Source organism: Petaurus breviceps, unplaced genomic scaffold (assembly GCF_028583685.1).
Source record: "Petaurus breviceps papuanus isolate PSGF00001 unplaced genomic scaffold, PetGlider_PUasm1.0 470, whole genome shotgun sequence".
NCBI classification, from domain to species: domain Eukaryota; kingdom Metazoa; phylum Chordata; class Mammalia; order Diprotodontia; family Petauridae; genus Petaurus; species Petaurus breviceps.
Genome location: NW_027186350.1, coordinates 7799076 through 7826638, shown reverse-complemented (window position 1 = coordinate 7826638; position 27563 = coordinate 7799076). Strand labels below are relative to the sequence as shown.

The 27563-nt window shown below is 40.5% G+C and overlaps 3 protein-coding genes across 3 annotated transcripts in view; all 3 read left to right on the top strand.

The window, feature by feature from the left end:
• Positions 1-27563, top strand: part of EMG1 (EMG1 N1-specific pseudouridine methyltransferase) — a 370137-nt gene that overhangs the window by 66949 nt on the left and 275625 nt on the right. The window lies entirely within an intron of this gene.
• TPI1 (triosephosphate isomerase 1) overlaps positions 1-27563 on the top strand; it is a 204943-nt gene that overhangs the window by 66955 nt on the left and 110425 nt on the right. The window lies entirely within an intron of this gene.
• Positions 24403-27563, top strand: part of CD4 (CD4 molecule) — a 44223-nt gene continuing 41062 nt past the window's right edge. The window contains exon 1 of the mRNA XM_069101574.1: positions 24403-24676. The gene's annotated coding sequence lies outside the window, so the exon portion shown is untranslated. The remainder of the gene's footprint in view (positions 24677-27563) is intronic.

Here is a 27563-nt window from a genome sequence, read left to right as displayed (position 1 = left end):
CCTATGAATAGGGGAACAGATCATGACTAACCAAGAGATAAAAAGGTTCACAGGAGGTAAAATGGATATTTGTAATCATCTAAAGTTTAGGTTTTGAAAAAACAAAAGTAATACAGCTAAAATGAGAAGGAAAGCAGGAAACTAGGGAAAACTTTTGCAGCAAGTTTCTCTGATAAAAGTCTTGTTTTTAAAACATATAGGGAATTAAGCAAAATTTATAAAAATAAGAACTATTTCTTAATTGATAAATGGTCAAAGAATATGAACAAGCAGTTTTTAGAATAAGAAATCAAAGCTATCAATAGTTATATGACTCTAAAGCACTAATAATTAGAAAAATACATATAAAATAACTCTGAGGTACCACCTTATACCCATCAGACTGGCCAACATGATAGGAAAGAAAAATAACAAATTTTGGAGGGGATGTGGAAAAATAGAGACACCAATGTACTGTTGATCAAGCTGTGAACTGGTCCAACCATTCTGAAGAGCAAGTTGGAACTATGCCCCAAAGGCTCAAATATTGTACATATGCTTTGGCTGGGAAATATCACTTCTAGTCTGTACCCAAAGAAGATCAAAGAAAAAGGAAAAGGACTTTTATGTACAAAAATATTTATAGCAGCTCTTTTTGTGATGTCAAAGATTTTGTAATTGAGGGGATGCCCATCAATTGGGTAATGTTTGAGCATGTCACGGTATATGAATGTCATGGAATACTGTTGTATTTTAAGAAATGATGAAGAGGAAGTTCTCAGCAAAACCTGAAAAGACTTTTATGAACTGATGAAAAGTGAAATGAGCAGAACCAGGGAAACAATTTTAGAGCATCAATATTGTAAAGATAATCAATTTTCAAAACCTTATAGCTCTGGTCAACACAAACACTAACCACAATTGCAAAGGACTCATAATGACACCTCCTATCCACCTCCAGACAAAGGCCTGGTAGACTCAGAATGTATATTGAAACATAGTTTCTTCTCTTTATTTCCTTTTCTTTCTCTTTTTTCTTTTTATTTTTTTTGGACATGGCTATCACAGCAATTTGTTTTGCCTGACATATTTGTTGATGATTTCTTGAAAGATGATGTCTAGGTTCTTTTTTTGATCATGGCTTTCAGGTAGTCCAGTAATTTTAAAATGATTTTTTCTGGATCTATTTTCCAGGTCAAGGGTTTTTCCAATGAGATATTTCATATTGCCTTCTATTTTTTCATTCATTTGGATCTGTTTTATTGCATCTTCATTTCTCATAAAGTCATTAGTTTCCATTTGCTCCAATCTAATTGTGAAGGAATTATTCTCTTCAGTGAGTTTTTGAAATTCCTTTACCATCTGGCCAGTTATGCTTTTTTGGCATTCTTCTCCTCATTGGCTTTTTGGGCCTCTTTTGCCATCTGAGCTAGTCTAATTTTTTTTTCTTTTTTGGAGAGGGGAAGGCAGAGCAATTGGGGTTAAGTGACTTGTCCAAAGTCACCCTGGTAGTAAGTGTTAAGTGTCTGAGGCTGGATTTGAACTCAAGTCCTCCTGACTCCAGAGCTACTGCTCTATTCACTGCACCACCTAGTCACCCTTAGTCTATTTTTTAAGGTGTTATTTTCTTCAGTATTTTTTAGGTCTCCTTTAGCAGGCTGTTGACTTCCTTTTCATGATTTTCTTGCATGATTTTTCCTCTACTTCTCTTACCTGATTTTCAAAATCCTTCTTGAGCTCCTCCGTGGTCTTCGACCAGTCCATATTTTTCTTGGAAGCTTTTGATGCAGGAGTTTTGATTTTGTTGTCTTCTTCTGGTTCTATGTTTTGATAGTCTTTGTCAGCAAAAAACAATGCTATAGTTTGATAGTTTGTCCAACACAATGATAGTTCCTCCGTTTGCTTATCTTGCCAGACGATTACTTGATTTTTGAGCTCTTTACCTAGAGCTCTGCTTCCAGAGTGGAGAGTGCTGTGTCCCACCTGGGGTTCTGGAGTTTTGCGCAGCTGTTGTCAGGGCTTTTTCTAGGTACCTGCCTCAGAACTGTGAGGATGACTACCTCTCCACAGTCTCAAAAAGCTCTGCCATGCTAGTGCTTCTCACCCCAGGACCACCACCCAAGACTGCGACCCAAATCCAAGCAGGTCAAAGCAAGAGTAATTACCCTCTGAATGGTCTCTTGGTCCCCCACCATCTGTAAGCCTAGAGCTCAGGAGGCAGCCACGTGGCAGCAGCTACAATCGCCTCTGCTACCTCTGCCACCCTGAGGGTGGGGTCCAGATCATGCTCTTCTCTCCCCCAGTTCCTATTGGAACTCTGTTGAGTTTCCCACTGACCTTTTACTTTCTCTTTGGCATTTATGGGTTGAGAAGTCTGGAAACTACTACAGCTGCAGGTTAATCAGTCCCCTGAAATCTGCTCTGACGGGTCTGTGTCATGGGTCTGGGCCAACTTTGTGCTGCTCTCTCAGTTCAGTGCAATAGACTCTTCCTGTCAGCCTGCCAGGCTGCCTTCAGCAGGAGATTTGTTTCTCTCTGTCACTTTGTGGGTTCTATAGCTCTAAAATTTGTTTAGAGTAATTTTTTTTTACAGGTATTGGAGGTGGTTGGAGTGGGAGATTAAGAAAGTTTCTGCTTTTACTCCACCATCTTGGCTTTTCCTGCTGCCTGACATATTTGTAATGGGTGTTGTTTTGTATTTGTCTTCTCAATAGGTGGGAGAGAGGATGGAGGGAAGGAGATAATTTGGAATTGAAAACAAAAAAAAATTGAATAAAAATACATAAAAAAGAATCCCAAGATGGAAAAGGAGAAGGTAGTTGGCAAGACAAGAGAAGTTGGGTTAGGAAAGGTAAGCAGAACAATTATAGGGTTAATCAAATTGATTAAATGGGCTGGTGGGTGGAGTAAATTGGCAAAACAGAAAAGAAACTGGTGCAAGACTGAAGGGAAGGGAAACTGTGGAATTTTTGAAATTAAGGAAAAGAAATTTAATCAAGTTGTCAAGTTATTAAGAAGCAATAATTGGCTATAAAAGTTTTGACTTTTTACTTACAGTTGAGATGTAAAAACCCACAAATTCTCCAACAAAGCAAGGCAAAAAAAATCTTAATCAGCATGGAAAGGGTGGAAATTTTGCTGTGACTTGAATTAAGTATATGATATTTGCATTTCTGTTATAGCCAAGTGACTAAGATCTGTGTTCCAAGTAGAATGATCTTTCTCTTCTAGGAAAAGATAAAGGGACTTGAAAGTCTTCTCATCCAGGTTGTTGAAAAGAAAAAAAGGGTTCCTAAAGGAAACAGAACTGAGGTGTCAATGGGTAAAAATAGGAATCAGGGGTAAAAATTTACCCTTATCAGAATCATGGAAGCTGTCAGGGAGTCGCCCCAGTAAGGGGTAGAGGAAGAAGAGAAGAGTTAAGAGTACTTGGTGACTTCCTGTTTAGGGATATTGAGGCAGATTTTTGTTGACCTGATAACAATAATAGAGAAGTCTCTTATCTTCCTGGAGCCTATATTCAAGACATTACAGAATGCCTCCCAAGATTTATGAAAATAACTAACAATTATCAACTTCTGGTAATTCACATGGTCATAAAGAACACTTTCAGGAGGAACTTCAAAAGTTTCACCAATGATTATGAAGACCTGGACAAGACACTGAAGTCGCTAGGGGGCACAGGTTGAGTTTTTCTTACTGTTGTCCATTGAAGCCAAGGGATATAGAAGAGAAAGATTAATTTGGAAAGTGAACAACTGGCTAAGAAGATATCTGAGATTGGGATTTGGACTTGGGGATCTTAGCTTAAAATTGAGGAATGAAAAATTACTTTCCAGAAATGAAATATGCCTAACCTAGGTGGTGCAGTGAGTAAGAGCACTGGCCCTGGAGTCAGGAGGATCCGGGATCGGTTCTGGCCTCAGATACTTAACACCCACACACACACACAAAAATTGGCCGTGTAACCTTGAGCAAGTTACTTAACCCCAATTGCTTTAAAAAAAGAAAAAGAATGTATTTGCTGGTTGTCTTGACTATCTAGTCAAAAAGGTTTGGAGGGAGAATACTTCCTACAAACACACACACACGTGTGGTTGGTGGGTGTATATATATTATATATACATATATATCCCAAGTTAGATACCATAGAGATTCTCAGCAAAGAAAGAAGGATAGCAGTTGATAAACATAAAACAAAATACAAGAAGGGATTTAACAGAAAAACTCATGACCTCAAATGTCTATAAACAAATGCCAAAGTTTGGTCAACAAATAGGAAGAACAAAAGTTCCTAATTCAAGAAGGCAAACGACTTCATAGGTATCATTGAGACCATTTTTAGGGCACCTTTTCTAGCCCTTTTCTCAAGCCAGGTGAGCTTGAGTGGGTGAGCAATGAAGTACTTAGGAAGGCTGTTCATACACACAGGGGACTGTAGAATCCCACTGTTGCTTCAGTTCAGTGAGAAGATAACCGTGTAGCCCTGACCACCTGTGTGCGGGGTTGTGACTACAGCTCCCATTGTATCTGCACCTGTTGCTTCGTCACTAGCCTGTTGCCACAAGATTTCAAGGTCGGTAAAATAGTAAGTAGTAGTAGTAAAAGTATTAAAATAGTATTTGAGTGAAGGCTAAATAATGGAGAAAGAGATGTGATTTTTGTCATTATAGTATACTACAGACCACCAGGACAGGAAGAGAAAATGAGGAGTTTGGGAGGCAGAACACAAGCTTAGCATGGTGGCATAATATGGTAATGAAGAGAGACTTCAATCATCACCACATCTATTGGAATTTTCTCTTTTCTAATAGCAGATCAACCAATAGCTTCCTAATTTGTTTTAGAGATAGCTTTCCTCTTTAAAAGGTGGAAGAACCAGAAACAGAAAAATCTATTCTGGATGGGATTCTTATGCATAGAGAAGAACTGGCTGATGAAGCAGAAGTGATGGGAACTCTGAGGGCAATGACTTCCCTTCTGGTGTTTTGTGATAGAGGAGAGGATATCAGGGAGGGAGGCTCCTTAGAGGGAGACTCTTAGTGTGGTTGGAAATGTAAGATGGGCACCTTAGATTTTGGGAAAGCAAATTTCAAAGGGTTCAGAGGATCTCATGGATTATATTGCGACAGGAGAAGTTATTATTTTTTTCCTTTTTTTTTTTTTTGGAGGGCAGTTGGGGTTAAGTGACTTGCCCCAAAGTCACATGGCTAGTGAGTGTATCAAGTGTCTGAAGCCGGATTTGAACTCATGTTCTCCTGACTCCAGGGCCGGTGCTCTATTCACTGCGCCACCTAGCCGCCCCTTACAGGAGAAGTTATACCATAAGAGATGGGAGAAAGTCAAGAATTAAATTTTGAAGACAGAAAAAAAACAATTGTAGTGTCGAGGGAAAAAGGGAGTTGTCAGAAGAGAATGATGTAGATGTACAGGCAACTTACTAAGCAATTTAGATTTTTTTAAAAAGAAACATGCAGAAGCTGGATGTCAGGCCATGTAAGAGGATGAATATAGCTCTGCAGTATAGTCCTATAAAAATGGTGTAAAGAGTGAAGAATCTCAAAATGAGTTGAGTCTGGTAAAGAAAACTAAGCATAACAAAAATTGGTTTGTGCATGTGTGCGGTTGCTACATTAGGAGGAAAAAGGAAGATAGAAGAAGAGATTAGATGTTTGTATGGGGTGTTTGGGACGATTATGATGATGATAATGACTGACATCAGAGAGAGAAGGCAGACAGATGCTCAACTCTTATTTTTCTTTTGTTTTTCTGTCAAGGAGAATGACTTTTGCGCTGGAAGAGACAAAACAAAAATAAATAAGAGCAGGGTGGCTAGGTGGCACAGTGACTTCAGCACAGGCCCTGGAGTCAGAAGGACTTGAGTTCAAATGTGCCCTCAGACATTTAATACTTACTAGCCGTATGACCTTGAGCAAGTCACTTAACCCCAATTGCTTTGCCTTCCCCCCTCCAAAAAATAGCAGCAAAAAATAAAAATTAATATAAATAAATAAGAGGGAGCTGAAATAGAAGGTAAGTTTGGTTGTTGTCCTTTGTGCTTGAAGAGCACCAAAATGACATCACTATGTTGGGGTTAAGGTACAACGTCTGACTGTGTCTGATCAGACCAACTGGAGCTTGGAATGCTCTACCACAGGTCTGGCACAAATAGTCCACATGAGCGTTTGGAGTGGAGATGCCTCTAAATGTGCGCGTCTCACATTTCTTTTGAGCTATTGCAATCGTTATAGATTATAACACTTTCTTTGATGTGGGCATGCCCTGCTGGGTGGTCCTGTGTCAGTGTCTCCCGTGTCTCACAATTGATTCCAAAGTTCTCCAGAGAAACCCTGAGAGTGTCCTTGTATTGCTTCTTCTGACCTCCATGTGAGTTCCTGCCTTGTGTGAGCTCTCCATAAAATAGTGTTTTAGGAAAACAAAATTTGGCATTCAAACAACATGGCCAGCCCATTGGAAGTGGGCTCTCTGCCCAGTAGAGTTTGAATGCTTGACAGTTCAGCTCAAGAAAGGACTTCAACCTCCTGTACTTTATCTTGTCAGATGATCTTCAGAATCTTCCTAAGACAGTTCAAATGGAAGTGATTTGGTTCCCTCAAGAAATGATGGATTGTTAACTCTAAGTGGAAGTTTTCATATATTTGATAGATGACCACTTGTTGGATATGTTATAATAGGGATTCCTTTTGTGTATGGACTGGACTAGATGGTCCCTTCCAACTCTCAAATTCCATGATTCTGTGTGATTCTGAGAGGGGAAATTGCAAATATAGGAGAGAAGCAGAGCCATAGATTTCCTCTTTTAAAATATTTTTGCATGATAGTTTATGATTTCCTAAAAAAAAAAAATTCAGAACCTAGCTAGAATGGGTTTTAAGCTACTCAATGCTAGTATTCAATTAAACAGCACGGTGCTATGGGAAGCTCCCTGAAGCATGTCTCCAGTAGACTTGGGTTGAGACCACTGGGCTAGTGGCTTGAGTAGAATGCTACTTAGTGATCCAGTGGAATATTACATTCCTTTCCTGGATAGTTAATCTAGTGACATGCTGCCTTTCTGAACAATTGATGAAGGCAACCCACTAGCCACTTTGGGCTGTTGTTGAGAATTCTTGCAGTGCTCCAAGTGTTTCGTGGTGTATACATGCGCTCCGTGCACATACACAGTGCTACAAATGGTATCAACTTTAATGAAATAGTAACATTGTGGACTAGAAAGAGCACTGGCTTTGGAGAGAGAGGACCTGGGTTTAAATTGTATTTCTGCTATTTACTACCTGTGTGACTTTTGGTCTCTTCCACTCTTTGGGCCTCAGTTTTCTTATACATAAAATAAGGGAGTTGGATTAGATGATCTCTAAAGTAACTTTCAGTTTTAAATATATTATCCTGTGATATATGATCCTATGATCTTATAATTTTCTCTCTGTCCTCTTAGAGTATCACTTTGCTTTCTCGGGTAGGCAAAAAGCAGAAATGAGCATCCCCTGACTCTTAAATTCCAAGTTTTGAATCTTAGGTTCTAAGTCTCAGGACCTAGCTCCTGGGCATTAGGTTCTGAGTGCTGAGTTTTTAATAGTGGATTCTGACTTCTAGTTTCTAAGCATATGGTTCTGTGTGTTCTGAATACTAGGTTTTAGACTCAAGATTCTGCATTATGAGCATTGGGTCTTAGAATCAGGGTTCTAGGTTCTGAAAGTTAGCTCTTAGACTCAAGGTTCTAGGTTCTGAACACTGGATGTTAGACTCAGGATTCTGGCTTTTGAGCATTGAGTAGCAAACTTTGTGTCCTAATTGTTGGGCCCAAACTCTTTGTCTCTATTTCCTTTATATAGAGAGTGGGTGATCCCACATCTTGGTGGAGTAGAGATTTCCTATAAAGCTCTGCAGTTGTTATTTCTTGGGGTGTTTTTTTTCTCCCTTAAGTGAAAAACATGTAAAATGTATAGTTCTGATGATAGACTGCTCTCTGACAACCAACCTAAGTACAGAGGTCTATCAGATAAATGGCTACTAGGTGCTTCATTTTTTGGTCATGGTAACCCATGAAATGAAGAAAACAATATTAATGGCCTTCACTGGAGAGGCATTGTTGTAGAAAGAATGCTAAATTTGGATCCATAGTTTAGTTATCTCCTATCTTTGTGACTTCAAACATGTCCTTTAACTTCTCTGGACCTCAACAGTTTCCTCACCTGCAAAATGAGGGTTTTCAACTGGATGATATCTAAGGTACCTTTTAGTTCTAGGTCTATGATCCTATAGACCCCCATTCTGCTTTCACACTGACAGAAGTGGAAAAATTAATTAGAAAAAAAATTAGAAAAAATGGGGGTGGGTGTAGAAGGTGCTAAGAATGACACAGTGTTTAGACTATCTATATACATTAGCTCTAGGAAATCTAAAGGTGAGATCTTTGTGCAGTGAATAAACTGATGGTATCGTTATCATCACAAACCCTGTCATTTAATATACAACACCCTAAGGTTTACGAAATACCTTACAAGCCTTGTCTCATCTGATATATGACTGAACCACATCAATAATCAAAATGTCTTTATGAATGAAACCAGAAGGCAAAAGGTAGTTTCAGCTAAATCAAAGAATGGCTCACACATTCTCAAGAAGCAAACAAAGGAGCTATCAGAATTAGTTTCATCAAGGAAAAAGAGAATCAGCAAGATTTGGTAACTTGGTTACCATATATTTCCTGTATATGTTGTCTTTTTCCCCACTTACACAGTCATCATATTGGGACAGGTCCTCATTATCTCTCATTTAGTCTCCAAAGTAGAGATTTTGGCTCAGGGTTGTGCTGGAGACAGCTCCTACTGGCTAGTGAGAGATGATTGTTAAATTTTCAATGTGAACATTTATTCCTCAGAAAATGGCAAGCTACAAAATGGGGGTTGATTTATTGTTGATTGTCTAAACTTAAGAAAGTGATGGAGAAAATGTTAATAATGCAAATTAAACTTAAATGTGTGTCTTGGGCATATGGTTTCAGAAAGCCAGTTGTTAAACATCTAGCAACACATCACTGTGGTGTGACTTGATCCCAAGAGGTAGGCGATCAACCAATCAAAGCGTAAGATGTGGGTTGAATACTACCCTTCCCACAATAGACAAATGATATTCTTGTCTCCCACACAAGTACATCACTACTTTCAACATTCTTCCCCATGATCCCCTTCCTATGTCTGGCCTTCCCTGGCTGCAGCTAGAGAGGGCCCCTCAGGTCAGGAAGGCTATTACTTAACCAATAAGTTCATTTGTCCCAGTCGCCTGCAGCAGTTACACAGGCAAATTTCTACTCACTCACCCCCTCTACAAACCTAGGGGACCCCATCCCTACACCTTGCCCTCTGGATTACCACACCACCAGGCTTTGCACTCTGGGGCAAAATACTGCTCCCCACCCCACCCCATCCCCCACCACCAAAAAAAAAATCTTAAGAAGACACACTTAATATTTTAGTGGAACAAAATGAGTAGTATAGTATGAACAGCCATGGGTAGGTGACAATTACATCATCTTTCTCCCAAACCCATGAATCCTCTAAACTTCCTTATTTCCAGGAGAGTCAACATAATTTTTCCAGGCTTATTAAGTTTCTTTTCCTTGACTTCCTTCAATTGAATTGCTCTTTTCAAAGTTTTCCATGATCTCATAATTGCCGAATCTTGAAGACCTTCTCTCAATCCAAATTTTTCTTGACTTCTTTGTAACATTTGACACAATTAACCACCCCAGCCTGAATATTTTCTCTCATTAATTTGTATTTTTTTTAAAGACACTGATCCAGTACTCTTAAGGGGATTAGGCTCTCTGTAAATGGCTCTGGCTGCCATCAATGGCTTTCCCCCTCTCAAGTAGAGGTGTGGGTCCTTTACATCCCAGCTCCATTTAACCACTAACAGTCAGATTTGTTTTTTAAACAGCAATATTTACTTCAGAAAGTATAATAAAAATATTTGAACTATCTCTTCCAACATATGGGAGGCTTAATCCCTGCCCCTTTCCTCCCCTTTGTATTGCCTCAGTCTTTAGAGAGGGGAGCAGAGCTAGGTTCATAGCTTCCCACAGAGCATAATCCCAGATTCATGCCCCAAATCCCCCTCAGGTTTAAGTCCAGGGCACTCTGGCTTCTCAGGACTTCCATGATGAGCTGGCTGGCAACACCATCTTGCCTGCTGTCCTGTTTCTAAGGTCACCATTTCTGGTCCATGGGGATCACTTCTAGCACCTGAAACTGGGAAGGACAAATGATACAGAAGAGAAACAAACACCCCCAGGCCCCATTTCTCAGAGCTAGTACAAAAGAGGGAGAACAAGGGAAGGAAGTCCTTCTCTTCTCATCAGGTCAGTCCATGGCATCTATGGTTTGAGTGAACCGTGATCTTCATCCTTTGCATGCAGCCTATAAGAATGGTTAACAGCAGAGCAGCAGAAAACAGAGTGACCAGCTCAGTCTCAAGTTTTAAAAACTCAGGTAGCCCATCACAAGCATGTGATGATGACTGCAGAGGCCTCCATGTTAAACAAACTGCAAACGCTAGACAAGCCTGGGTAAGGTAGGAAGTGGTCAGGTTGTGAAGGGTTTTGGATGCTGTAGCAGCAAGCACCCCAAGCGTCCTCAGGGTTTGCTGCCACCACAGGTTCTTGGATCTGCTTTGTTAAAGGAAAGCAACTCAAAATGGGTTAACAAGCTTACTTTAATCAGTCAGACATATATCGTTTACCTTGTTCAGGGGAAAAGGTCAGCACCCCGAACTTCAAAGTACACAGACAGAATTATCAAGACAGAAACAGATCTAGTAGACAGATTTCAAACTGTCCAACCATTACATCCATACCCAGTCAACATCTGGGTTTTTTCAAAGCCGGGGGGCTCAGGACAACGGCTTCCCAGAATTCAGATCAAATCACAGAACACTTCTCAAAGTGAGTCCCAAAACAAAGCCTCATATCAGGGTTTATATACCCTTCTCCTGGCTCAGAGAACGTAACAACCTTATTGATTCACTGGCCAATCAAGAAGTATCTACTGAAAAACAAGCCTCCCACCCCAGGCTTCAGGTGCACTTTAGCCTAGGGGCAGGGAAGATCTTCCAAATTTGCATTCCCATTACAGATGCCAAGCATAAGATTTCTTATTTGATACTGGAAGTGATAAGGAGCCACTGGAGTTGACTGAATAGGGAGATGACATGGGCAGGATGAGTAGAAAAACACAATATGGTTCTGTAAGAATAACAGTATCAGGAATACTGAGATTCAGAATGAGCTGAAATTGATGAGGAAAGTTAGAGACAAATGGGAAAAAAGAAGAGGATCAAGGAAAAGATAGGGCGATTCTCAGGGTGGTTGAGATAACTGATGGCAGATCAGATAGAGATGCTCAATTCTTCTGTTTTCAGGAGGCTGATCAGAGGAGTATCCCCAGTGAGATTACAGCCCATGGGCCAATGTCTGGAAACAACTGAGGGGTGGTCTCTTCATGGAATGTGAGCATTTCCACTGGTTCTTGCTGATGGGTTTTCAGAGGATGGAACTCCCTTCTGATTGAGGTTTAAGTCCCAGGCACCATGGCTTCTCAGGAGTTCCATGTTGAGCTGGCTGGCTACACCATCTAGCCTGCCATTCTGTTTCCAAGCTCACCATTTCTGGTCCATGGGGATCACTTCTAGCACCTGACCATTCATGTGGTCTATAAAATCGAGTTGTGAGAGCCACCTCTGCTCTCTCTCTAGCTCTTTCTCTCTGGCTCTCTTTCTCTCTGGCTCTCTCTCTCTCTGTCTCTCTCTCACTCACTCTTTCTCTTCTTTCTTTCTCTGTCTCTTCCTCCCTTCACCTCCCACTCTATATTTGCTTTTCTCTTGCTCCTTCTCCAAGCTGTCTCATTTCAGGAGGTACTGTGCATGATGACCTACAACTGGCATAGCTATACAGCTACATGAGTGAAAGGAATGGCCTCCCAGCAATTCAGAACAGGTACAGTCAATCCGTTAACTAGAGGAAGGAGATATGAACAGCCAGAGCATGCTGATGAAATAGAAAAGGGCCTCATAGGGTTCTAAGACATAATAAAAGCTGTGAGCCACTTAGGATAAAGGATGGTTACTCTAAATCACTAAGCACCGAGTATTCAAGAAAAGAAGTAAAAAAAAGAAGGTAGTCTCTCTATCCAGTCAGATGGAAATTATCAACATTATTATTATTAGATTGGAATAAATGCCACTCACTAACCCATCAGTAACTACCAGTAGTTTGGGGGTGAGAGGTGGTAGGGGAACTTTCCGTGAAGTAAAAGAACTGAAATTGTGGCTCACCCACTGTTCCTAGGTTATTTTTGCTCGGACTAGTAAGGCCACAAAGCAATAGGCTGAGATAGAAAATAATGGTTCTCAAATCTTTTTTGCTCATAACAAAGAAATAAGGAATTATAGCATACTGAATGTTTAAAAGTCTGCAACACTATGGGAAAGTCAAGAGACTTGAGCATGCTCAGATTCCCTTTAATAAAAGCAGCTATTTTTGTGGCTATCTTTGTTAGTTCAAGGTCTGTTATATTTTGAGGCTAGCGAATCCATGTAATGGACAAGCTTTATTTAGTTTGCTAATGCTATGCTTACCGTAAAACACATGCTGGTTAAACAAAATTATTTATACTTCTTTTATCTACAATAACATAATGTCTAAAATTTTGTGGCATGCCTAATTAAACTGGTGGTACACTAGTGCCTTTGCAAACTACTGCTGTAGCTTGCCTAGTTGTGCTGAATGGTAGATCACAAATGACAATTGTATTCCAGTTATTCTATGAGAGACATTTGCAAAATATATCTCTTCAGTTGTTGTAGGGGTGAGGAATCTGGGGGCTGTATAAGGACTACTGTGGAAGGGGCAACATCTACTAAGAATGGAAAATACTTCCAAACTAGTTTTTTTCCTTCTTGTTGTTATTTGTCCATTGTTCTCAAAGAGAACCATGACATCAGGGAGGTGATACCATGACTTGTAAGTGAATCGGATTTAAGTGAGAAAGGGCTGTGCAAAGTCACCCACCTCATTTTCTCCTTCAGAGTCATCTGGGTCCAGTGGCCAGATATAGATCAGGACAACTAGAGATACCCCACCTCCCCTACCCATCCATGCAATGGGAGATCTTGGACTTTTTAAGCTAAAGGTCTTTCCCAAATCTCAGTTTCACCAAGGCAAGGCCCATTAAGCCAGTAAAACTGTCCTAGAGGCTTAATTGTTCAGGAAACTGGCTGGAAAAGGCTGGAACCATTGAAATAGATTCCCAGCTGACCAAATATCTCAGCACTTGAGTAATTGGGGCTCCTCAGTTTTGATAGACTCTTTGCTGCCATTTATGTTAACATAACTGACTGGGTAGATCTCCATATAAAAATAAGAGGAGCTACTTCTAGCTGAAAATGTTGAGTCTTTTTAAAAAAATTTATTTACTTTTATTTTACAACATTCAGTTCTGCAAATTTTTGAGTTCCAAATTTTCTCCCCCTCCCTCTTCTCCCTCCTCCTCCACCCATGGTGGTAATACAATTCTATATAGGTTCTACATATACCTTCACATTAAATATTGGTCAAGTTGTAAAGAAGAATTATAATCAATGGAATGAACAAGAAAAAAAAGAAAATGAAAAAGAGAGAACAACTAGCTTGCTTCAATCTCAAATACTGAATCTTTGTTGGTTGCTGTAGCTTTTGTTAAATGAATTTCCTTTTGTAAAATATTATAACCCAAGGTGCATGTCTGCTCAGTTGCATAAGACTCTCCTCATTGGTGGAGAGAATGATTACTCAGTGGCCTATGCCTGAATGAGGCACAGAGTTGAAGTTGGGGGAGCTTGGGAGAAGAAAGATGTTTTTTCTTTTGTTTTATGGATTCTAGAGAGACACAGGTGGAGAGGCCCCTGGAGGGATAGGAAGACTTTGGGAAGAAGCCAACATAGAGCCAGCTCCTCAAACATGTCCCTGATTCCCAGGTTGCCCTATTAGAAACTTCAGGGGAATTTCCCCTTGAGTGAGATCAAAGGCTCTTTCTCTCACAGTTGAGCTGAAATATCTCACTACTGATGGAAGAACTCACTCACTCTGTATTATCTCACATATTTTAATCTAATCCACATAACTTCTCTGATTTCTGTTTGCTATTGGCTTGAATATACAGATTTATTCACCATACATTATTGTGATAATCATTTTGTAATAGAATTTGGAGCAAAGGGATTTGAGCCTTTGGATACAGCTTGGGGCATTACTTGCGCATTAAGAGAGTGACCAAGAAGCTGGTTTGGACCTAAACATCGTTTCCTCAGACTGGTTGGTTCATTGTTGTCCTTTGTTCTCAAAGAGGACCAAAATGACATCACTATTAACATAGTCAAACTACAATTCATTCGACTATGGCTGGTCAGACCAGTATGAGCTTGGAATGTTCTACCACACAGGTCAGGCACAAATAGTCCATGGGAGCATTTGGGGTAGATTCTTTAAACTTGCACATCTCACACATCTTGAAAGCTCAAAATAGAATAGAGAGAGTTATGAGAAACGTGCTAGAGTACAGGTTTGGCTTTTCCCCATCTTTTCATTGTGCACATCTTTCTTTTGAGCTACTTCAGTTCTGCTTTGCTCATAGAGCACAGCACATTCACTGATGTGGGCACACCATGCTGGGCGATCCTGTGGCAGTATCTCCCATGTCACACAATCAATTCCAAAGTTCTTGAGACAGAGTGTCCTTGTATCACTTCTTCTGACCACTATGCAAACACTTGCCCTGTGTGAGTTCTCCATAAAATAGTCTTTTGGGCAAGCGTACATGTGGCATTTGAACAATATGGCCAGTATTATTTAGAAGGGGGAAACATATAATTCTAGTCTGATATGCTCTGAGTTGAGCAGAGCCAGTCTTATTGCCCCAATATGCTCTTATCCAAGAAGGAATCAAAGTCTCCCTCAGAGAAGGGTGGGAGAAATTTCAGAGATAACTATTCATGATTTCCTGTGAGCAAAATTTAGACAAATCACGTGGAATACATATAATCTACAAGGGTGACACACATACCCTACAGTATACAAATATATATTTGATCTACAAATATCCTAGCTTGTTCTGGAACATTTGGTATAGTTGTCAGCTTTGTATTAGAATAACCTCATGGCTGATATTTGTGTATAAAATTTGGAAAGGGCAATGTGGAAGAAAGGGAGCCTGGGATGATTTAGTGATTGAATGTAAGTGAAAGGCATACTATGTGTCAATACTTAAAGAAATTAATTCAGATTATTCCCTTCAAGGTCAAATATTGAAACTGTAGTTTAAATACTTTGGCCACATAATGAGAAGACAAGTCTCATTGGAAAAAACCCTGATGTTGGGAAGGATTGAAGACAAAAGGAAGATAAGATGGATAGATATTGTCATAGAAGCAATGAACATAAACTTGGACCAACTTCCAGAGAGAGTGGAGGATAGAGGGGCCTGGAAAGCTATGGTTCATGGGGACCATAGACATGACTGAACAACAACAAAAAATAGGGCTGTGACCTCTGCATAGGCAAGAAGGTTGAAAAGACTTCGTCTTTGCCTGGGGGCATTCTTCCTGGGTTTTGTGATTTCCCTTCCAGATCTTTGAGTGCAGTGGTTGTGACTAAAAGAGCTGTCAGGCTCACCTTATTAGGGACAGTTTCTAACCATTATACCCTAGCAGACTGGATCTGAGGTACCTATAGGTAGACCTGAAGAGCTGAAGACCAGAAACTAGTAGGAAGGAAGGGGCAGAAAACCTCAAAATAGAATAGAGGGAGGTATGATATACGCGCGCTGGAGTACAGGTTTGGCTTCTCCCCATCTTTTCATTGTCTTTCAGATTACTCAATTGCCACATAGGAGACTGGGGTGATCAACACCTTACCTTGTGACTTGAACTTGCTGATAGCCATTCAGGCAAGTGAAGACTGACTTTGTGATTGAGACCTTCCAGTCTGGGACTGTTACTGCTGAAGTCCACCTAAGATCTGCAATTGTCAACAAGACTTAGACCCTGGAGTAGATATGGGTAATGAAAAGTGGAGGGATAACTCTGAATCCCAAAGCTATTGAGTATTCCATTGGCTGAAATTCCATTCTCACCTCTCTTCCTCTGTTTTTACTTGTTGTAGTTTGTGATCTAGACCTGAGTCCCTGGACATACACATACCTTTCCTTTTTCATAAGCTGCATGTGTAGGTGGTTTAGAATTTCTTTCTACTAGTCTTAAAGACCTGGAAGGGAAATCAGAGGAAAGCATTTCAGAGATGGTTGGAGGTGACTGACTCCATGAAGGAGAACTTTTAATTTTTTTTCCTTTCATTTTCTTTATGATTGATGTTATGTAATCACAGTATGTTGAGTATCTCTGAATCCCATGAATGTGGGGAGTCATGGCAAGGGAGAAAAAGTTTCAATGCAGAGTAGGGGCTCTAGAGCTATAGGTTTTCTATTTGAAAAATATTCTTTTTCAATATTTACAGCAGCTCTTTCTGTGGTGGCAAAGAATTGGAAATCAAAGGGATGCCTATCAATTGGGGAATGGCTAAACAAGTTGTAGTATATGAATGTAATGGAATATTAATGTGCTATAAGAAATGAGGAGCAGACAGACTTCATAATAACCTGGAGAGACTTATATAAACTGATGTTGAGGAGGAGAGCAGAACCAGGAGAACTTTGTATGCAGTTACAGACACATCATATCTGTGACAACTAACTCTGATAGATTGGGCTCCTCTTAGGAATGCAAGGTTAGAAGACAACTCCAAAAGACTCGTGATGGAAAGAGATACCCACATCCAGAGAAAGAACTACAGAGTCTGAATGCAGACTGAAGCAAACTACTTGCTCTCTCTCTTTTGTGTTTTGTTTTGTTCCTTCTTTCTTGTTCGCTCCATTGTCTATAATTCTTCTTTACAACTGGACTAATGTTTAATGTGAAGGTATTTGTAGAACCTATATCGGCTTGTATGCCACCGGGGGGGGGGGGGAGGAAAGGGTGGGGGAGAAAATTTGGAATTCAAGGGACTGTGGAACTGAATGTTGTAAATTAAATGTAAATAAATTAAGTTTTAAAAACTTGTCATCCTAATTCCACTTAAAGTGCTACTGCTTATTCATATATATATTCTTTTTCATCCCTTAGATAACTCCATACCTGGCCCATGTAGGGCACTTGGTTTTGGGAAAGCAGGGTAGGCATTTTCAGGTTAAGCATCCTTTGGTGGCTAGTGGAAATAACTCTTATAGTGTTATATAGTCATCTATATAGTCATCCTATATACTAAAAGAAAGCAGCATATCTTATCTGGATGACTTACACTACAGCATGATACCTCTTTAGTGAATCAGATGCCATATAAGGAGACACACAGGTGTCACACATTAGCAGTACCACTCCTTTGGAGCAAGAGGGCATAGATCTTTCTCTGGAATGAGATCAAAGCAATGTAAGCAACATTGTAATGGTGATGGACATTTTCACTTAGCACACAAAGTCCTACTCAACAGGAACAAGTGGACTTCCATAGTACTGAAGGTGTTATGAGAGAACTTTTTCCTCTGTATATGGCTTCTTTGCCAGGATTAATTTTGACTAAGGTTAAGATTTTTGAGAGCAAGCTACTCAAGGAAGTGCTTTACTTTGCAGGAATCAAGGAGGCTACAACTATACCATGCCATCTCAAAGAAGACTTAAGCTAGAGCATTTTGATTGTACCCTACTGAACATTCTGGAGACACTAAGGCTGAACAGAAGTATTGGAGTTAGCATGTATTCTTTTTAATGCGTGCCTAGAATGGCACCAAGAATGATGCCACAGGCACTTTGATAATTAGATGAGAGCCACAGATGGTTATTTTCTCGTTCTGTGAAATCTCCAAGAATGGGAAAGACATGGTGTTTCACAATTGGCACAGTGCTTGCCGAAAAAGATCAGTTAAGGAAAGTCTACTGACTAGCTATGCCCTCATTTGATGTTGGGAACGCTGGCCAGAAAATTGAATCTTTTTATTAAATTGCAGGTCCCTTAAAAAAAGACAGTGGGCTAGTGGAGAACTTCTTATACCAACTGATGGAAAAGTTAGGTAAAGGTGAAAAATAGTTCCAGACAATGATCAGGGCCCTGAAATGATGAAGTATCACAGCTTCATGCTGCCCATGGTTGAATTAGTTGAATTTTCTATTAATCAGGAGAACAGGAGCATTGGAGTACAAGTAGTCAGAAAACTGGATTGGATTATAGCTGATCCTACACAAGAGTAACCTATATGCCAGTTGAAAATAGATAGTTGATGCCAGACAATGACCTAGAAGGGTAGGATTTGGGTCAAAGTCCAAACAAAAGGAAAGATGAATTTTGGTGCTCTCTCTTTTGTAAAATTTTGGTATTTTATTTTTATTTTTCTACCATTGCATGTAAAAACAATTTTTAGCATTCATTTTTTAAACTTGGATTTCCAAATTCTCTCCCTTTCTTCCTCCCCAACCTTCCTCATTGAGAAGGCAAGCAATTTGATATAGGTTATACCTGTGTAGTCATGCAAAACATATCTATAATAGTCATGTTGTGAAAGAAAACATAGACCAGAAATAAAAAAAACTCAAGAAAAATAAAATGTTTTTTTAAAAAAGTATGTTTCAATCTGTATTCAGACACCATCGATTCTTTCTTTGGTGATGGATAGCATTTTTTATCATAAATCCTTCAGAGTTGTTTTGGATCATTGTATTACTGAAAATAGCTAAGTCATTCACAGATGATCACGTTACAATATTCCTGTTTATACACAATACATTTCACTGTGCATCAGTTCATGCAAATCTTCCCAGGTTATTGAGAGCATCCTGCTCATCATTTCTTATAGTATAATAATATTCCATCACAATTATACCAAAACTTGTTCAGCCATTCCCCAAATGATGAGCAACGCTTCACTATCTAATTCTTTGCCCTCAGAAATGAGTTCCTATAAATATCTTTGTACATGTCAGTCTTTTTCCTTTTTGTTTGTTTTTTTAATCCCTTTGGGATATAGACCTAGTAGTGGTATTTCTAGGTTAAAGGGTATGCACAGCTTTCTAGCCTTTTGGTCACAGTTCCAAATTGCTTTCCATAATGGTTGGATCAGTTCACAACTCCACCAGCAGTGCATTAGTGTCTCAATTTACCCATGTCCTCTCCAACATTTGTCATTTTCCTTTTCTGTCATGTTAGCCAACCTGATAGGTATGGAGTGGTACATCAGAGCTATTTTAATTTGCATTTCTCTAATAAATAATGATCCAGAGCTTTTTCATATGACTATAATTAGTTTTAATTTCTTCATCTGAAAACTGATTATACCTTTTGATAATTTATCAATTGGGGAATGGCTCTTATTTTTATAAATTTGACTCAGTTCTCTCTATATATTTGAGAAATGAGGCCTTTATCAGAGAAACTTGCTTCAATTTTTTTTCACACTTACTGTTGCTAACTGTATTTCCCTCCATTCTATCACTTCTCCCCCTGGTTATTCTATTCTCTCTCTCCTATCGCCCTGTCCCTCCTCAAAATTGTTTTGTTTCTGACTACCCCCTTCCCCAATCTCTCTCCTTTCTATCACCCTACACCACTTTTATCCCCTTCCCCCCTACTTTCCTATAGGATAAGTTAGAATTCTATACCAAATTGAGTGTGTATATTACTCTTTCTTTGGGCCAATTCAGATGAGAGTAAGGTTCACTCACTTCTCCTCACCTCCCTCCTCTTCAGCTACACTGTAAAAATCTTTTTCTTGTTTCTTTTAGATGAGATAATTTACCCCCATTCTATCTCTCCTTTTCTCTTTCTCTCAGTATATTCCTTTCACCCCTTGATTTTATTTGTTTGTTTATTTTAATTTTATTATCATCCCTTCATATTCAACTCACACCTGTACCCTCTCTCTTTATCAATATATATGTATGTATGTATATATGTATATCTTCCTTCTAACTACTCTAATATTAAGAAAGGTCTTATGAGTTACAAATATCATCTTCCCATGTAGAAATGTAAACGGTTTAACTTCATTAAGTCCCTTATGATTTTCCTCTCCTATTTACCTTTTTATACTTCTCGTGAGTCTTGTATTTGAAAGTCACATTTTCTATTCATCTCTGGTCTTTTTGTCAAGAATGCTTAAAAGTCCTCTATCTCATTGAATGTCCATTTTACCCCTGAAGGATTATACTGTTTTTCTGGGTTGGTGATTCTTGTCTGTAATCCTAGCTCCTTTGCTCACTGCAAGACCTCTGATTTTTTAATATAGAAGCTGCTAAATCTTGTGTTATCCTAACTGTGGCTCCACCATGCTTGAATTGTTTCTTTCTGCCTGCTTATAATATTTTCTCCTTGACCTGAGAACTCTGGAATTTGGCTATAATATTCCTGGAAGTTTTCATTTTGGGATCTCTTTTAGGAGGTGGTTGGTGGATTCTTTCAATTTCTATTTTACCCTCTGATTCTAGAATATCAGGGCAGTTGTCCTTGATAATTTCTTGAAAGATGATGTCTAAGCTTTTTTTTGATTATGGCTTTCAGTCCATATTATTCTAGTCCAATAATTCCTAAATTATCTCTCCTGGATTTGTTTTCCAGGTCAGTTGTTTTTCCAATGAGATATTTCACATTGTCTTCTGTTTTTTTCATTCTTTTAATTTAATTTTGTTGGTTCTTGATTTCTCATAAAGTCATTAGCTACCATTTGCTCCATTATAATTTTTAAGGAATTATTTTCTTTAATGAGGTTTTGGATTTCCTTTTCCATTTGGCTAATTTTGCTTTTTAAGGTATTCTTCTCCTCATTGGCTTTTTGCACTTCTTTTACCATTTGGCTTAGTCTGTTTTTTAAGGTATTATTTTCTTCAGTATTTTTCTGTGTGTCCTTTACCAAGCTATTGACTTATTTTTCATGATTTTCTTGCATCACTCTCATTTCTCTTCCCAATTTTTCCTCTACCTCTATTACTTGATTTTCAATATCCTTTTCGAGTTTTTCCATGGCCTGAGACGAATTCATATTTTTCTTGGAGGTTTTGGGTGTAGGAGCTTTGACTTTGTTGTGTTCTTCTGAGTATGTGTTTTGATCTTCCTTGTCACCATAGTAACTTTCTATAGTCAGAGGTTTCTCCTCCCTCCCCCCATTATTTAATAATTTTCCCAGCCTCTTACGCGACACTTAATTTTTTGTTAAAGTAGGGCTCTGCTTCCAAGTTGGAGGTGTACTATCCCAAGCTTTAGGGGTTTGTGCAGCTTTTTTCATAGATACTTCTAGGGACCTCTAAGTTTTCAGTTCTTCCAAATTGGTATGATCTGAGGAAAGGTGTTTACTACTCTCCTGGCCTGTACAATGGTCTGAGAGGGACCACAAGCGCTTTTACTGCCCTAGAACTGTGAGAAGGATCCTTCCTCCACTGTGGCTGCAAGCTCTGCTATGCTAGTGCTTCTCTTTGACTTGTCTGCCACCCAGGACTATGACCCAGATCTGAGTATGGGCAAAGCAATAGAGTCCTGCCTGAGTGCTAGCAAAGTGACCCTTGTAATCTCCTTCTGACCAGTTGTCTGACCCCCTTACCATCAGTGGGCAGAGGGTTCTAGAAGTAGCTTCTGCTGCTGCCACTGCTGATTCAGTGGCAACCAAAGTCTGCTTCTGGTGGGACTGTGCTGGCTCAGCAAGTGGTAGACTGTGTTCTACTCTCAGCCAGGTGTGATAAACCTTTCCTGCTGACCTTCTAAATTGTCTTTGTCATCTGTGGGCTGAGAGGTCTGGAAACCACCACTGCTGTCACTGATTCAATTGCTCCAAGGCCTGCTGAGGCTGGGTCTGTGCTGGTGTGGCCTGCGCTGGACTGTGCTTCTCTCTGACCGTGTTGCAACAGATCTTTCCTGCCAACCTTCCAAGTTGTCTTGGAAATTTGTTGCATTCCACCTTTTTGTGGGTTCTGCTGCTCCAGAATTTGTTTAGAGTCATTTAAAAAGGCATTTGAAGGAGTTTGTGGGAGAGTTTAGTTAAGTCTCTGACTTTACTCTGCCATTTTGTCTCTGCCTCCAGATTTTCTCCTGAGGTTTGGGGAAAGATGCCAAGACTTCTTCAGTATGAAGCAAAAGAAGAAGAAGAAGGAGAAGAAGAAAAAGAAGAAGGAGGAGGACGAGAAGACAACAAGCATGTGCCAGTCACTGTGCTGAGTGCTTTACAAATATCTCTTTTGATCCTCCCAACAACCTTGGGAGTTAGCTGCTATTATAATCCCTATTTTCCAGTTGAAGAAACTGAGGCAGGCTGAAGAGAAATGATTTGCCCAGGGTCACACAGTAAGTGTTAGAAGTTGGATTTGCATTCAGTTCTTCCTGACTCAAGGTCCAGTGCTCTATTCACCTTGCCACCCAGTTGTCTTTGGAACTGCCTATTATGGAAGCAGGTAGTAGGAAAAGAAGCCTGTAGTCTGTGACCTGTGCTCAGGAAATGGAAAAAAGCAAGTTGTCCTCTCTCTTTTACAAGTCCAACCCAAAGAGGGTAGTTTCTTCCATACAAGTCCCAGCCAATCAATTCTTTTGCAGTCAATGAGACCCATCTTCCATGAGGTGCCAAGGAGCATGTCCATACCCTCCATTAGGAAGATGTAGTCAAAGGCTTACAGGCTTGCAAGTTCAAGTTGATTAGGCAACTCCCCAGGCTAGAATAAGCAGATCCCTGGCCATTTTGAATACACCAATCACAAACAGGCCAGGGGATATGCTTATGAATTCAGTGATCTTTCTAGCTGTTTCTGACTTCCTCCCATGACCCCAGTGGGAGAGTCTAAGCAGCGGGCATCTAGCAGGCCGGAAGCAGAGTGCGCACCATCACTTAGTAAGGTATTTCCTTACCAGTTAGATTCTTCAGTGTCCTCAGAGCTTGGTCTACCCCTGACTCTTCTATTTTGGGGTCTGATGCCAAAGGACTAATCAGAGAAGACTGAACTGAGTATCCCAGAGCATGAATTTAAAGTTAGACCACTATGGCTTCCTCTCCTCCAGTGCAAATGTATATATTTAAATGCAGGGTTCCCTCACAGGCCAGAGTCACTGGGCAAAAACCTATTGCTTCCTGTCCTCTCCCAGAGAAGAAGCATCATCTCCTCTGGGGGTAAAGTGGAGGGAGTGGTGGGGAAAACTTTCTGAGGAAGTGAAGGCTCTCTTTGCTGTAGTCTCGCTCGTGACTGACAGTTTCTGCTACAGCTGCAGGTGTCAGCTGCTTTGACCATCTTGAGATCTTCAGCATTCAACTACTCAGATCTATAATGGGGGAGGAGTGGGGAGGCCCCCAAAACAGGGAAAGGATCAAGTGGAGTGCAGAAGGATGTGTGTGTTTGCACTCAGGGAAAGGAGTCAGAATTGAGGGAATCAGGATCAGCTTTTCCTGGTGATGCTAAAGGAACCTCCATCTGGTCCAATCTTAGCCATCCTTTCCCACTCTAGACTTTACAGGGGAACCCAGGCAATACTACCACCAAACTATGCTTGGTAAAGAGTCAAACTTAGACAGCTGCACCTGGAGACCCTATACTTTCCCTTTTTACAGGTTCTTGTCTCCTCTCTAACAGCCTAAATCTTGAGTCTGAAAATTCTTTCACTGATCTGTGTCAATGCTAGCTGCCCCTCAAAGCCCAAGGAAAACCTGAGGATCTAGGAGAAGGCACACCTGGGTCTACTCTGACTTTTCCCACCTTAGTTTCCAAACCCTTTTGTTTTCTCCCACCTCCTCTATCTTGGAACACCATGAATCTTCCAAATTAATAGTAATGAGGCAGTAGTCCATTATTAAAAAGTCTCCTGAAAACCCTGGAAAAAGCATTCTCCTATCACTCAACTTTCAGGAAAAGGAAGGAATCAGTATGTTCTTTGGTCTGCTTGGATAACTTGTGATGAAAGAGGTGGAGCATCAGGTCCAGAAAGGTCCACTGGATCCCTAGTCCTCTAGAGGGATCCCTAGTGGGACAGCCTCTACAGAGGGGTTGGGTATGTTAGCTATGAAGCAGCTTCTTGGTGTGTACGGCCTTGCTGACAACCTTCCTGTAAAGTATAAAAAATACTAATATGTCCATAGGCATATCATCATATAATAAGTCATATACCATATAATAAGTCCATAGGCCCGTCATTCACTCTGGGATAGCACTAAAGATGCTCCTAACTCCTTTTCTTACTCTTACATACTTATGTTGTTCCTAAATTCTTGATGTATTTTGCAATTTGATAGAAATTCTGATAGCTGCAGTTTCTCTTCTCCATTTGCTCAACTTTTCCCTTGACTCAAGCTATTTCACTTTGACATTTTACTCTGAGTCCTGAATACTGAGCAATGATGAGGGGTGGGAACCCAAACTAGAGAGGTGACGTGAAGGGTTAAGCTAGGCCCAGGAGTTTGGAGAGCGCTTCACTGACGGATTTCCTGTCTTTTATCACTCCATTACAGTCTTGACAGATGGCAAAACCCTCTCTCTACTGTATTTCTGGGTAAAAAGCTCCAAATTCTCATGAGGACACACCTGCATCAACTGGTGGACTGGATATTGATCAAGAGGGGAGAAAAAAAAGAGACAACTTGAGGTAAGACAGATAGGAGTTCCACTTTTCATTCCCAGGTTGAGGGATCTATGTAGGTGAAATAAGAAAGTATCATCAGATCATAGATTCAGAGCTAGGAAAGCCCCTAAAGTGATCAATTTACCCTTTCTCCCCCATCCTTTTACAGATAAGAAAACTGAAGTCTGGAGAAATGGTGAGGAAATTGGGATAAAGAGGGAGGATCAAGGAATCTCTGGTGACTTGCAGACTTTAAAGGGCAGGAGAGGAGAAGAAAGAAACATAACTACAGGGGATGAAGGGGGTGATAAAAGAGAAAGAAAGGAGTGGAAATTCAATGTTGAGCTCCAGTTCTTGGAAAGAGAAGGCAGGAATTAAGATTGAGGAGGAAGGAGGTAGAGGGAAAAAATAGGCATGGTGGGGTATAAATGGAAGGTACTGAGCGTGGGGAGGAGAGGCATTTGCTTCTGTGGCCATTCTCTTTGGCTTTCGGAGTGGTAGAGATAACATGCTATAGCGTGGTAAAGACACTGATGTACTGAAGTCAAAGGATTGGGTGCAAATGCTATTTACTACCTTTGTGGTATTGAAAAAAACACTTTACTTTTCTAGGTCTTCAATCTCTTTTGCTATAAAATGAGGGAGTTTGTAGGATCGTAGATTCAGAACTGGAAGGGGCCTCAGTCATCTAATGGAATCCCCTCATTTTACAGACAAGAAAATTAGAGACAGAGAGGTGTTAAATGGCTCTTGACTAAGTTCAAACAGGTAGTTGGTAGCAGGGCTAGCTTATGGACCCAAGTTCCTCTCATGCCAAATTCCTCACTCTTTCTGTTGCCTTCTTTGGACTAGATGGTCACAAACAGTTCTTCCAGCTTTCAGTTCTGTGATTTTAGGCTTCTTCCCCAGCTGGTTCCTACAAAGCAACAGCTTTCTACCTCTGCTTCCTAATTCTTTCCTCAGGACTGAAGCCAGCTTAGTCCCTGAGGCCCTGGTGCTGCCCAGATCCTCTCCTGACTCCCTTTAAAAAACTAGCTTTAATTTTTTTTTTGTCATTCTAAAGTTGAAAAATCATGAACAAGTACAAATATCTTCATATATACCAATCAGAAAAAGAGGATTATGTGTGAAACCACGAATCTGTTATATATGCTAATATTTTTTAAAAGTACAATAAATTCGACATGTTCGTTTTAAAGCTGTTGTGTTTGTCTATTTCTCCTTCAGAACCTCATTCTGTTCTCTTCTGATTTAAAAAATGTTACGATGACCTTTTACTTTTTTTTTGTTTATTTTTTCTTTCTTTTGGCATCAGGATCAACAGTTCCCCTCTTCTTTTCTAACCCTCTTTCCCCATTAAACAAACCACTTTCCTTTATAACAAATAAGCAGCATCACACAAAACAAACCCACCCTTTGGGCATTTCTGGAAGTGTACATCTCAGTCTTTTCCTGACATCCCCTCCCTCTGCTTCAGACGGTGGTCAGTATGCTTCATCATCATGCCTTCCTTTAACAGGCTTATTTTAGGAGGAGCCAAGGCGAATATAAATCTACTCTTGAGCAACAAGAAATACCCATATTCTCTATTTCAGGGTTCTCCCTTACTGCAATTAGGTCACGCTGCTCTTAAAATAAGGGTAGGACTAGGATTTAATAGCCTAGGGTTCTGGACCTGCCTGAGATGAAGCTACTCTTTGGGCAGAACAAAATGGGGGATTGGGAAGTACAGAATGGGGGAGGCAGGGGTTGGAAGTAAGCATTTCATCTGGGATTCATTTTCCTATGAAACGCTAGAATTTTGTCCGCTAGACACAAAATGGCTGCTATCAGGCCCTCCCTGTCAGGGTTAGAAACCTTTTAGAACTCTTCCCCTTTGCTCCCTCTAGAAAAACCAAACAAAGCACAGATGGGGAGGGGGTTGGCAGGGGTAGGGATGCAGAATGGATGGCTCCCTTGAGTGGAGGAAATCAGTTTGGAGATTATCTCAAGCACAAAATACCTTCAGCTTCAAATGGAGAACATTTGAAAAAGAGGCCTCCCTGACCTGGTACCCTGGGCCTTGTTGCTAAGTGAAGAAGAGATGGAATGGTTGGCAGACCACAGGATGGGAAACCAGATTCCTTTTCTGAGAGGCACAGATCAGGTGGGGGTGGGGGACAGCAGGGCTGAGGGGAGGAAGAAGCTTGGCTTGGCTCCAAGTCTGCTTGGCTCCTCTGGGGACCAGGTAGGGTATGAGGGGGTGGTGGTGGTGGAGCTGTACCCCCCTCAAGTGGGTGTCAGAGTCAAAGGAGAGGATGGCAGAGGTTACAGCAACTAGACCACAAAGATCCCTTCAGAGGGGTCGTGGTCTCTCCAAAGTTCACCTAACTGAAAGCAGTAAGGGGGACGTGGTTGATATTTGTGTGTGAGGGAAACTGCGGGCATATCCCATGGTAGGGGTAAGGGGGCAAATGGGGGGGGTCATAGGGAGGAGATAAAAGTGCCTGTGGGATCACATACAGATGCTGTGGTGAAGCTGTGCCCTCTTCCTCTCCCCTAAGCCTCCCCCTTCCCCCCTCCCCCCCCAGGGGCTGGGGACATAATGCCAGATAACCTAGAGCTCTTTGTGCATGTGTGCATGTATTTCTATAAACCTAAACGTGTGCGTTTTATTATCTCTTCCATTTCTTTGTGCTCCTTCTACACCTTTCCACTTTGGTCCCCATTCTTTATTTGGTCTTTGCCTCTATATTGCATTTTATCTCTGTCTCTCTATCTCAGTCTGTCTCTGTCTCTCTGTCTCTGTCTCTCTCCCTACGTCTCTGTCTCTGTTCCTGTCTCTCTGTCTCTCTCCCTCTGTCTCTCTCTCTCTGTCTCTCTCCCTGTCTCTGTCTCTCTGTCTCTCTCCATCTCTGTCTCTCTGTCTCTC